We start from the raw sequence: 14,310 nt of genomic DNA, 5'->3' as shown, positions 1-14,310 counted from the left end.
AGTCTAATATTTTAGCCAATAGCATTGCAAGCAGCTTTTGACAAATATGTGGGGTTTTTCTTCATGCTTTTGGTCTCATTAATAAACCTGTACACTAATGTTGGGGTGAATTAACCTGTTGTACTTGTCATTATTAACACAATTTGGGACACGGTAGATGCTTCTTGAGAAAATAAAATCAATTTAGATTCATCTGATGAGGAAACACATGACCAAACTGGGTTCGATAGAGCTGATTCACAATGGACCGTGTCACAAAGAAAGGAAAGGCCATCAGAACCTTCCGAGGACAAAGGCCCCAAGGGCAAAGAGTTAGTAGGGGAGAAGCACCCTACACTGACACAGATACTGGTTCTGCTATAAAAAGCCCAGAACACTGGATTTAATCAAGGGATTCAAAGCAAGAACTCAAAGACCAGTTAGTACAGAGACTGCCACTGAGCAGAACACACAAGAAATGCAGACACTCACTGATCGCACTAACTTTAGTAACTAACAAACTGAAGCCACCAAAATTGTAAAAGCTAACCAGGCCTCGGGTAGCAGCTTTGCACCAGAGGTTAGTCACATGGCAATGATTAAACTAGATCGACTACACAGGTTGCAAACAACATCTCTTAAAGGGAGACTTGTGATCAAGAAACTAGATAGAGCTGCCTTGCCATATATGTTGCCAATGATAGACTATGAAATGGATAACAGGGATCCAGATGTAATCACTCAAGGATATTCAATAGCCAATGAGTCTAGCTAGAATATGATAGTAAATGCCATTGATCAAATGATGGAGGCTCAAACCTTCAGATCCAGTGCCATTGCAACACTGCAACAAGAACTTCAGCAAGCCCAAGAGGGGATGAAGAAGCTAAGGAAGGAGAAGACCAATTTGGTAGCCAAAAACATGGCTATGCACATACAAGAACAACAACACATGAGGGAGAAGGAGAAACTAGAAAAGAAAATTCACAAACTTCTTTAGGAAAATAGGATAATTCAAAAATCAAAGGAAGATACTCTAAGGGATGCTGATCGCTACCAGACGATGCTAGAGTCTACTTAGATTTGGAACAATTTCAAATGCTCTATGTGGAAGCCAGTCGGATGGTTGCAAATTGGAAGACAACTAGTTATCATGACTAAGAAATTTGTCGGCTACCAGACCACCCTGCATGTCTCCAAGTATTGGAAAGGATTCCAGAGTGGAACCTCACTAGAAATGATAGGGCAATGCATCCAAAAGCCATAGATTTAACCATAGTAAATCTCAGGTCATTGGGGCTTCATGTGGAAATACTACAACAAGCCTACATACCAGCACGTATGACGAAGATCAAGAACCACTTGAAGGATGTGCTCATTCAAATGCAAAGTGCTAGAGGAGTTCTGGATCTAAGGGTCAAGGACTTGATAGAATGCAATGAGGCTAGCAACAGAGGACTCAAGACCAGAATGTCCCTCAGAGAACATGAGACACACCTCAAGAGTCTGTTTCACCTGGTTTGTCAACTTACAAGGAAAATGATGTAGCGGGAAAATAAAACAGTACTAAACTTCTTAGAATTTTTCCCTGACTCTCCAGCTTTGCTCTATGTCATTTCCGTTTAGGAAGCTGAGTTGCCTTGGTTCTTTCTAGCTCTGTACCCACCTCACACTGAGACAACACACCAAAAAAAATATCTCAAGATAGCAGATGGGCTCAAAACATGCTATGAGGAGGAAACCATGGAATGGATGGCATGGAATTGAATAGTGCAAGATGCATTGCAAAATATTGTAGCCAGTGAACTATGAGAGGATGTTCACAGATTTTAGTTGTTAATGGGCCAGTGGAAAATTCAAATCAAACAGCTCATTCGCAACACAAATCAGCTGCTACAACTAACAATTGAGGCTTATAACATTCTAGAGAAGGAACTGGCTCGTAAGACAAGATCTGAAGCACAATTGAGAGAAATGGCTAAGATCTTGTTTGAAGCCCGCATCAAGTGCAACCAGCCATTGCCTCAAGGATGGATGCATACGGCTTCCTATCGTCACAAATTGGCCAAAACTCGTCTGTCAAGGGGCAAACACACCCTATACAATGCTGGCACTAAGACTTGGGATGCACTGACACACTATGAAGTTGAAATGACAACAGTCAGGAAGGACCAACTAGATCAAGAGGCACTGTTCAGACTGATTCAGAAGGGAGATATTGGCTCCACTACTTTTGAAGCCTCCGAAGCACCATCTAAGAGTAAGAAGGCACCTAACATGAATAAGGTTTGCTGGTTGAGTTAATTGGCATCACACCATTGGCCTTTTACAAGATGGAGTCCATAATCAACACATTTGGAGTCCTATGGTGACATAAGAGAGTTGTATTTCTAGATACCAAAGGAGAAACAAGCAACTGGGAAACCTGATTGACACCGTTACTTGGAAATTGGAAAATAGTCTAGAAATCGTTACCTGGAAATTTTGGTATATACCAAAATTCAAGAAAGAAGAGGAGGAATGTAGAAGGTGGGAACCAACCTTAAGCAGGACTGATAGGCAAAGTAGGCTTCCAAGAGCAGTAACCAACGAATTACCGCAGTAACTGATAGGGTACAATCAATCAAACACTAGTTCGACAACCTATAAATAAGACCCATTTCTCATTTTGTATAGCTTTTGACTCTCTAGATTCTTTACTAGTCTACATCCTGAGCTATTTGTGCTCTTGTAATCATTTTGGTACGCTCTCTCTTCTATGATTACAAAGCCAGCTCTTGGGATACTGAATACTCTCCAGTGTACTCTTCATATCTGAAATACAATCCTAATTCCAATTTCATCAACAATATTTCATCTTTTAGTTCCAGTGTTTCATCTTTCAATTCTAGTGTTTCTTCTTTCAACTCCAGTGTTGTTTGCAACAATCGTTGAATCTTCTAAATGTGACATCTTTAATTCTAAGTGCTAGCCTAGAATAGCTGCCTGAACACATCAAGCTCATTCCATCAAATTACCGTGATAACTAACAGGGTATAGTCTATCAGAGACCAATTGGACAACCTATAAATAGGACCCATTACTCATTTTGTATAGCTTTTGAATCTGTAGAATCTTTACTAGTCTACATCTTGAGCTATTTGTGCTCTTGTAATCATTTTTGTGTGCTTTCTCTGTTTTGTAATTACAAAGACAAATCCTGGGATATTGAATACTCTCTAGTGTACTCAGCATATCTAAAATACAATCCGAGTTGCAGTTTCATCAGTAGTATTTCATCTTTTAGTTCCAGTGTTTCATCTTTCAATTCTAGTGTTTCTTCTTTCAATTCCAGTGTTGTTTGCCAGTGATTGTTGAATCTTCTGAATCTGACATCTCTGGACACATCCAACTCATTCCAGATGGGGTTGAAAATCCCTCCACATGATAAACTTGTAAATGAGAACATGGAAACAAAACTGCCAGAGAAACCAAAAACAAATATTGTACTAGTGAATAAGGTGGTTGATTATTGGGAAGCGGAAGAAGAAAACACCACCTTAGCACTTAAGTACAAGGGACTAGACAACGTGGCTGGGGTAGCCATTGCTACAAAGGAGACTTGGAAGAAGTGGGAAAGACTAGCTCTGAGGAAAACACATATGAAATTCCAACCAATAGACAGATTTGTAGAGAGAACCTTGGGGATGATTGAACAAATTATTGTATCCTCTTGTGGAATTGGATATACAAGCATACTTTTGTTGTAGTAGATTTTGAAAAGAGCAACAACTTTGAGGTGATTTTGGGATAACCATTCATGTGTCAGCTCAAAATGGTTTAAAATCGAGGCTATGACCACCTCTACTTGCGACATAAAGGCGCAACAATGAGGGTTAACACAAAGGACCATACTTATAGAGACATAAATTGTATCTTGATGGAAAACTTTAATGTAGCTACAGATTCTAGAACACAACCCCCTACTTGGTTGATGAAGAAAGCGCATGTTTGGATGTGTGAAGCATTTGAGTGTGGAAGCTTGAAAAAGGAAGATTGTTTCTTAGAGAACTTGTAGCAGATAAGTACTATGTAAAAGAGCCATTTCCGGAGAAGTTTGAACCCTTTGGATGGGAACAGACTAGAAACTCTATATGTTTGCGTGAATGAGATAACCCCCACAACATTTTGCAATAAATATGGCTATGATATAATACCCTTCCAGATGGTAAATTCTATCTTGAAGACAAGAGAGGAGAGTGAAACAACAAAAATTAGCAAAATGATTGATTGTAAACAAAAGGTTGATGAGGTGTTCAAGATCTTAGTCACGTTGAAAAGGATGAGTTTCATGATTCACGGAGTGACGACTAAGGAAACAATGCTGAAGATAAACTCTCGAGTGGCTCAAAAAATAAAGACGCACAAAAGCAAGATGAGCTAATCTTCTACGAGTTTCCCAACCAAAAATTGAGGAGACAAAATAGATATCAAATGAGACAAGGAAGAAAAAAACGAAATCGATTTGAGAAACCGATGCCTCAATTAATGACCAAAACACATTACCTCATGCTCCTGGGAGCGCATGACTGTGTTCGAGAAAAATTACACTTTATTTGAAATTGACGACTTTTTGAGAAAATCCAAAAAAGCAAACCAAATGGAAACCCAAGGAAACATCCGAACATCAAAAAAAATGTCCAAAACTGAATGAAAAAGCAAATACGAAGAGCTAAAACGGACACTAAAAGAAGTTTGGATAACTGAGATGGAAAGTGAAGAGGAGTCCAACATAGACAAATTTGATGCACCCTCTCACTACAAAAATTACATCATCTAGGATAGACAAATCATGATTTAGCAACCAACAAGAGAACTTAAAGAACCAGGTACATTGTATGATGGGCTTGATAATGCAAAGAAAATTGACTTAACTGAACTAAGAAAAGAACCGAGACCGGCTTACATAGCCACAAATCTCATGAAAGAGGAAGAGAAGCTTTTAATAGTTACTTTTAAACAGTATATAGATGTGTTTTCTTGGTCGTACAAAGATCTTAAGAAAGTATGACCGAGCATATGTCATTATACTATACCCCTTAAGAGTGATGCTAAGCCACACAAACAACATCCTAATACTTACAATGAGACATTTGTGAAGAAAATCAAGGAGGAGATAGGCAAGCTTAAGGAAGAAAATTTATCTACAAGATTGAGCATACAAAATGGGTGTCTCTAATCATGGTAGTGCCCAAAAAGAATGGTAGATTACAAGTGTGTGTCAATCTCAAGTAGGTGAACGCTGCCACGATAAGAGAAAACTATCCCTTACCCATCACAGATCATGTGATTGAGAGAGTCGTAGGTAAGGAAGCTTACAACTTTCTTGATGGTTTTTTGGGCTATAATCAACTCATTATAAAGCTAGAGGATCAACACAAAAGGGCCTTTGCAATAGAATGGGTCATATTTGCTTATAGGGTGATGCCATTTGGCTTAACCGATGCACCTTCCACATTCCAAAGGCTAATGAGTCACACATTCAAGGAATATCTAAGACAATTCTTAGAAATTTACATGGATGACTTGTGTGTACATTCTAGTGAGAAACGAACATGTTGAGCACCTAAAAAAGATATTTGAGAATTGCAAAAATTATTGTTTCTGCTTGAACCCAGAAAAATGTGCCTTCATCGTAAGGCAAGGGAAGATTTTGGGACACATTGTGCTTAAAAATGGCATTTCTACATATCTTGAGAACATACAAGTTATTGTTTCTCTCCCAAGACCCACAAAATCTAGGGAGGTACAAGCCTTTACGGGCCATTGTGGCGAGTACTAAAGGTTTATCAATATGTATGGAGTTATTACAAAACCTCTCTATGGTCTCATCACAAAATTTGAGTGTGAGAAAGAATGCAACAAGTTGTTTCAATAGTTGAAGTAGAGATTAATTTCCACTCCAATTGTGAAAGCTCCTGATTGGAACAAGATATTCCATGTCCACGTAGATGCTTTGGCATATGCAATCGGATGAATCTTAGCACAACCTAGAGAGAAAAATATGGATTTCCCAATTTGTTACTCTAGTAGACAACTCAATAGTGTGAAACAAAATTACACGACCACCAAAAGAGAGGTATTGGGAATGATTTTCACAATAAATTTGTATTCTTTGTGGATCACCAAACACTATTGTACTTAGTGAAAAAACCATGCAATATTGGCTGTATAGTTTGATGGTTTATTATATTGCTAGAATATGATTTCATAGTAGTAGTCAAGAAAGGGACTACTCATCAAAAGGCTGACCATTTATCTTGATTGATCCATGTGGAGGCACCTCTTGAAGTTGATGATGACTTGCCAGATTCAAATCTTTTCAATTTACAAATGGTACTGAGGTGGAGAACATGTGAATTTATTGCTCACAATTGGTTCTCTACATATTGAAAGGTAGACACTAGCCATTAAACAAACACGCTTACTTGTGCTTATAGTAGGATAGCTATACAAATAGGGAAGGGACGGAATACTTAGGATATATATAGAGCCTTTAGAGAAGGATTTGTACTTGAGATAGGCTCACATACAGACATCAAAGATACATAATGCAGAAATGCAAACATTATTGAGATTCATGTGACTTGGGGTGGATTGGCCTCATATGCAATGAATTGTCTATGAAATGTGCTACTTGTGAAATTCAAAAGCCAATCAAACATGCTACATTGTTTAAAATAGAAAAAGCACCCAAGTGGGATAAATACATTGTGGATGACCTAGAAAAAGGGTCTTGCCAATAGACATGAGCAGATCCAGATTACGTTCAATCCAGAGAGGAGCAAAGAACTATGTAATCATTGAAAATCTTCTTTATTAAAGGGGAATTGACAACAACTTCCAAATTCGTGCCGCAAAATGCGAGTAATTATTGATTCTTGAGCAAGCACATGAAAGACCAGCAGGAGGCCACTTTTTTGATGACAAAACCGCAAAAGCAATACTTCTTGCATGGATTTGGTGGCCGATTCTGTACATGAATGCAAAGCAATATGTGAAACAATGTGATGATTTCCAACGTTCAAAAGTACCTATGTGACATGATGACATGCCATTGAGACCGATGATGGGTGCAAGGGATTTTGCCAAATGGGGTATAGCCCTTGTTGGATCTATCTCACCACCGACTTATCAAATACATGCTCAATACATCATAGTAGCCACATATTATGTAGCCAAGTTCATAGAGGCCAAATCAACACAAAAGAATGATGCCAAGATAACAACATAGTCCTTGTACGAGAACATTTTCACTCAATATGGGCTTTTGATAGAGATAATGAGTGATCAAGGGACTCACTTCATAAATAATATGGTCGACAACTATCTATTGCGAGAATTAATGGTGCTTCATTTGAAGTCAACGCCATACCACCGTCAAACCAAATGGGCAAGCTCAGAGAGCAAATAAAATTCTATGCACAATGCTCACCAAAATTCTAAGCTATCAAGAGTAGATTGGGACAATAAATTATAGTCAACTCTATGGATGTATAGGGTAGCATTCAAAATGACACAAAATCCGACACCCTTCAATTTGGTGTTTGGGATTAATGCCATACTATCCTTATAATTCTTGATTCCTGCACTAAACACTGTGGAGGACGTATGATGGCCTATACACGATTTTTATGGCAGACTTGAATTGCTAACTAGGCTAGAAAAATTGCAACTAAAATTTGTTGCAGCAATTTATGCACAAAAATGAAAAATCAATGAATTTCATGACCAACACGTGATAAACAAGGAGTTTCAAAAGGGAGACTTTGTGTTAATCTATACCTTGAAGCAACACTCCAAGAAATTGAAAAAGCGAGGTAATGGCCCATTTGTGAGGTGATCAACAATATATCACCAATGGTGCCATACAACTTGCAACATTAGAGGGAGAGGAGATACCTAATTAGATCAATCATTGTGGATTAATGAAATACCATCTACGTCTCATCATTGACATGTTGGAAAAGATTCATGAAGCAAAGGATGAATCCAATTTGGCAAAAAGAAACACCATCTCCTCCTTTTGAAGCAATCTAGATTGAGCAAAGTTGGCTTGGAGATATGGATGTGCGCATCAATGTCCAACTTGCCGATGGAACAACAGAAAGAACAATGCCATGCGGTATTCTACATACCTCAAACTATCTAATCCATTATATCACCAACAAAGATTGAGCTCTAGGCAGCTAACAAAGGAACTATGATAAGCTTGGGACGAGCCAATGTCTCAGTCAACATTGATGGTAGCCATTGCCCTCATCAATTCCACATCATGGTATCTACATGGATCTTAATAAAGAAATCATATTAGGAGTTTCATGGATGTGCACTTACAAAGCAATTCCAAATTGGTAGGATGACACTCTAAAATACAACCTCAAGGGAATATCATCTGTCACACCCTTGCCACAAGCATATCATATTTGGAATGTACAACCAGAGCCAGAGGATTTGGAGCCCATCATCAAGCCGCAAAAATATGCAAACATTTATGGGAGACAGATCAAACATGCTTGGGTGAAGAAATCCATCCTAAAAACGAAGCCGAAGTAAATACATTAGGAGATTTCGGAGGTCTTTGGGAGGACCTTTTAGAAAAGAGAGGAAAAAGCGCTCCTTCAATGGAAAAAGAGCTTACGTTGGAAAGAGAGCTTACGTTATGTAGAAAAATAGATTGATATTAAGAAAAGTATAAAAAGGGTGTCAGTGGTCCTTGAAAATGGATGCCTTTTCATTCAATGTGAATGTCTTTTTCATGAGGTAGGCGACGCTCATTTAATATGGCTTTCGTCATCATTGAAATTTAAAAAAATCATAAAACTATCAATTGGTGTTGGGAATTTGGAGCTTTTGACTTTGCCAATGTGCCTGGAACGTCCAAAAACCTAAAAAACGCCTATCTACTTGCCTCAATCTGACACCTGAGAGGGAGAAATCGCCAAAAGACCCCTAAAAAAGGGATTTTGGATCATGGCACGCGAGGGACCGTTTGTAAAATTCTAGATGACCCTCTGTGCGTCGTGATCCAACTTTTTTATTTTTTGCCTCACTGCGTGTGGATGGCGATTTGGAATTTTGCAGATTGCCCCCAGCGCGTTGTGAGACAAAATCTCCTTTTAAAGGGTATTTTGACAATTTCTCCCTCTCTTGGTGTCAGGTTGAGGCAAGTAGATAGATGTTTTTTAAGTTTTTGGTCATTTTGGATGCATTCGCGGTGTCAAAAACTTTAAATTTTAACATTGACTGATAATTTTGTGATTTTTTTAATTTCAATCATGACAAAAGCTAATTGAATGAGCGTCGTGTACCTCATGAAAACGACACACGCATTGAATGGAAAAGTGACTGTTTTCAAGGATTTTTGAAAAGTTAGGTTCACTTTTCAAAGTGTTCAATTTTCCTTTTAGGCGTAAGCAACAAGTGCAAGTATATTTTAAGAACATTTTCTAGAGAGAGAAATAGAATTTCGTAGAAGGCCCTCCAAATGACCTCCAAAATTGCCTATGTGGCTACTCAAACCATTACTTTTACATTAGTTTTTCAAATCAACCAAGCCATGCTTTTAAAAAACCAAAAACCCTAAAAAAAAGTGTAGATGGTGAACGTGATCCAAACAACAACCAAATGCTTCATCAAGTTCACCCAGTACAAATGGATTCCCAACTTCAAATCCAAAAATCCAACAACCACACCACAATCAACATGAACAATCAAACCAAAAACCATCTTCAAAGTCTCCAAAACCAATCTTCAGGTGGGTATCCAAAGTTAAGCCAAGCCAAATGAGCAACCCACTAATAGTACTCACTAAACCAATCATCAAAGAATGGGCGCCATACTTTTTCTTGGAAAATGCATTCTAGATGAAACCTTGCCAATGAAAATCACTAAACAATCCATTCAGTATCTGTATCTTGCACAACATAGTTGTTATCCATTGCACCTCTTCCATAGGCATTATAGGGCCACATCCCACGACCTTACATAGAAAGGTTGTTTGTGTCCATGTACATTGCACAAACCTTTGTCCGGGACGACTCAAAATGGGAAGGGGGGAGTAACAGTAGCTGGAGTAGCATATTGCAAGATCTTAAGTTGTAAGATGATAATAAACCATGAGTATAGTGTATAAAGTGTATTTTTTTGCTTAAATTTTTGTTTTCTATTTCTTTTTAGCACGATTTGACTCTTATGAGACATAATAATAGCCATATTGACAAATTTTGATGGGTGAGGTGCCTAGAGTGAGAGTATGTACATACAAGTGTGAGAAATAATTTTGGCCAAGTAATAATAATTACAATTAATTTTTGTTCTTTTTTAACGTAATAAGGATAAAAAATTAATAAACAAAGCAAGGAAATTTGGATTCAAGTTCTGGAAGCAAAACCGAATCTACAAAGCAGAAGCTTTGAGCGTGTAAAGTATGGAAGGATTTGACACATGTCAAAATTCAGTCGACAACGGATCTGAATTGAAAAATGAAGAGCAGTTAATGATCGGGTGTCCAAATGATGAGCCATTTGAGCTGCATGTGGTATGTCATGAGAAATGTGAGTAAGCAAGGAAAGTATGCACATAGAATTTGGGGTAAGCCAAACACATATAGGAAAAATGGGCAAAGTAGACCTCATATGTAGTGAGTCATTTTCAGAGGGAGAGCTAGAGAGATTTTTTGACCTAGAGCACTCCGTCGGAGTTCTGCCTACTACAACCACATTGTATACCCACACTTTATCAGATTAGACATGTATGTTCCTCTTCAGTGCTAGAACGCTTATAAGCTGTCAAAACAACCAAACCAGTGCATGAAAAATTGAATCAATCAAATCAAAGAAGGGGATTAGGGCAAACTGTCAAATGGAGTTTGGATAGGCAAATGAACTCCAAATCCAATTTTGTTTTTCATGAGAATGCTTTCTTTACTTAGCAAAATCTGGCCATCCAATCACAGTTGCCAAAAGGGGTGGAACATGGATCGCGATTCATGTCCCCTACCTCAAAAGTAAAAAACAAGTGGTGCAAAATGTTGCATTTGAAATCGCCATTCCACTGCTGCAATCACATATTTGATATGTTGATGAAAATGGATTGCAATCCATGTTCCCCAACATGCCAAAATGTGGAAAATTTTATCCAGACAGTTTCACCTTCCCTAGGGAAGTGTGCCTATAAGTTTGGAGCAAAATGGACCTTGGGACCACCAAAAATCAAGGAAAATTTGAATGTCAGTCCCCAAATGGTCATTTTGACCCACAATGTGAAAGTTGATATAAACTCAAAAAAAAGTGAACCAATAGCTTAGGGAACATACCTAGAAGCTACCCCCAAAGTTTTGTGCTTCCAAACATGGATCGTGATCCATGTCCCCTGGAAGCAGAATTGCGAGGAAACTTAATGAATGCAAAATATTTGTACAAATTATTGGTTGTAAAATATGTCAAAATTTTAGTCTTTGATCTTTTAAAGTAAGTCAATTGTCAAGTTTAGCAGTTTCAGAGTGCCAGTGATAGAAATTGTGGTCTTGAGCAAAGTATTGGTATAAAAAAAAGTTAGTGAGCTTCATGTAATTCAAAGAATGCAAAACGTGCTTGAAGGATGGGCCAATTTTTCCAGATGGCCTGGGAGATCCAATCAAGCTCAAAATTGGGTAAAAAGCAACAGACAAATATGATTGAGTCCTTTCTCCAACTCTCAATAATCACAAGGGTAATTTCTCAAAAAGAATGATCACTAAGAGGTATCAAAGTTGCTATGCAAAACCAAATATGGCAAAGTCAGACCAAATTGGGCTATAAACTGGAAAATTGGGAAAACTTGTCCAAATTTGAAAAGAGTTCACCAGTGTGTTAGGATAGACTACATGAATATGTCCACCAAGTTTTACCTCAAAAGGCTACCAAACATGGATCATGATCCATGTAACCTTTTGAGCTTTCCAGTCAAAATCATACCATCAAGTCCTAATTGTCAAGAAAATATTAACCCTAAAGTTTCAAACCATTTGGATGTCAAAAGCCTAGTTGAAGTGCCAAATTTCTCTAAGTCTACAAAAAATTCCCAAGAAATGGCATAAATCTCCAACCAATGATCCAAAGTCAAAAGGATCTAAATCATAGTATCCCCTTAACATGCTTAATCACATGGTGTTATCAGACCTTGAAAATGTATTCCAACATGGATTAGGATCATGTACCTCATAGCCAAATTTGACTTGTAACCACATCACCTGGTGCCTGTAGTTGTCCTAGACGCAGTGGTGAAGTTTGGTCAAGTTTGGACTTGTTTTGATCAAGTTATGCTCATTTTTCAATTTATGTTCAAGTTAGCATTTTTTGGACTTTTTTGACGACTTTTTGATCAAATTCAAGAGCTAACCAACTGATTTTTTGATGCCAAATTCCTATGAGAAGACCACAAAAGTAGTGAAAAGATGCATCCTATGAAGTGGTTGACATGTCCACAAATAAGAAAGCCCACATTTTAGAAGATGAGATAGCAAAGATACCGGCCAACATGTTCATCTCGGCAAGCTCCAAGCAGCCGATGGAACTAAAGTGAAGACCAAAATATTCCCTAGAGATCTCTGCACACTGAATCAACAACAAGAGGTGATTGAAGGGTCAAGGTGCCTACAATTGGATACTTTCTTTAGGCTACCTCCTTGGGGAACAAATTTTTAGAGAGATGAGTTGATAAGTTCTATTTAGTACAACAAAGAGTCCACTTTAATAGACAAAGATGGGGCTACAATGAAAGTTAGTCACTGATGATCTCATCAACCAAGACCTACACCTACCACCACACAATTGACAACGATAAAGTGTTTATCAAACAACAAGGACACAAGTTCACATAGAAAGATCTCATCTATACAGAAATAAAGCAGCCCTTGTGGATAATCTCACAACATCTAAAGGGGCAGAAGCCTCCAAAATACACAAAGACAAATCTCGAGATTGCAGTAGTTATGGCTATGGGGATGGCAAAACAAAGAGTAATCAGATGTGACCTCAAAAATTATACCTTGGAGAACCTGGTAGAAGCCAACCTCAAGAGAAGCGACTGCAACAAGACATATTGTTACATAAAGCCAAACACTCTGTCAGAGTGGTAGGGGGATCTTCCTTGACTTCAACCAAAAGAAGAACAAGAGGCTAGAGTTATAAAGCAAAGGTAATAGATAGTGAAGCCACGGAATGGGATATTGCATTTAGTGGCAAAATCAAGCCAAAAAATAGAGCTACACCATCCGAATTCTAGATGACTACAAAGGTCACCGTTCCTCTAGTGAGAGTGAAGCACAAACCAACATAGCGAATTCCCATAACAAAAACACAAAGACCTATGGAGGAAGCTCAACAATTGCGAGAGGAATGACACCATAAGCTGACAAAAGAAAAGAAGAAAGTGGATGAAGAGGGTTCAAAAGCTGATGATGAAGATGAGAAAGATTTGGAAAAATTATTCAAATAAAGGAAAGCTATACGGCTTGAGAAAATCAAGCAATACAAAAGAAGGAAAGTAGTAGAAGCAATGGAGCTCACCAGCACCATGCGAAAACACATTCACAAGGTACTCAAGAGAAAGGTGGAGCAAAGTGTCAAGGAGGATTCAAAGAAACCAAATCCCAATGATTTAGAGTCTCCAAAGGACTCCCCCAAGGGCCAAGACAAAATGATTGAAGAACCACCAAGGGAGGAGATGATAGATTATAATAAAGAAACCTACATGGAGACTGTGCGATAGTTCTCTTCGAGGCAAAAAAATCAAGAAAAAGCCAAAGAGCAACAATAAAAGAAAGAGCCAGAGGCTGGGACTTTGCAATAACAAAACACTCAAGAACGAGGCCCAGTATCATTGCAGTCTAGAGCAATAATTAGAGATGGTGATTGACTCATCATAGCATTTGATTTGGAGCAATATCCAGCCTTTGGGAGTTGGATGCCCAAGATGCTCAAGCAGAGGCTCAAGAAATAAAAGAAGAAAAAAAGTCTACAGAAAGTAGATTGAGAGTTTAAGAGAAAGTCAAAGCAAGCTGCAAAAGGAATTGGCCAAACAAAAGAGAGAAACTACTGGATACTTCAAAGAACTTGAAGAGAATATCACCGCCAACATGGAAATACAAGTGGAACAACAGAGCATGGAAGATGAGCTAGATAAAGAGGAACAATGAAATGCAAACTAAGAGACTCTTATGACATTGTGAAGCACACCGTCTCTCCAAGCTCTTGGAAATCCAAGATACCACAACTCCAACTTATACATCACATGCTCCATTTATTGTCC

This window comes from Adiantum capillus-veneris, chromosome 7 (assembly GCF_014529385.1).
Source record: "Adiantum capillus-veneris isolate H3 chromosome 7, ASM1452938v2, whole genome shotgun sequence".
Classification (NCBI taxonomy): Eukaryota; Viridiplantae; Streptophyta; class Polypodiopsida; order Polypodiales; family Pteridaceae; genus Adiantum; species Adiantum capillus-veneris.
Note: the sequence above shows the minus strand (reverse complement) of the source record.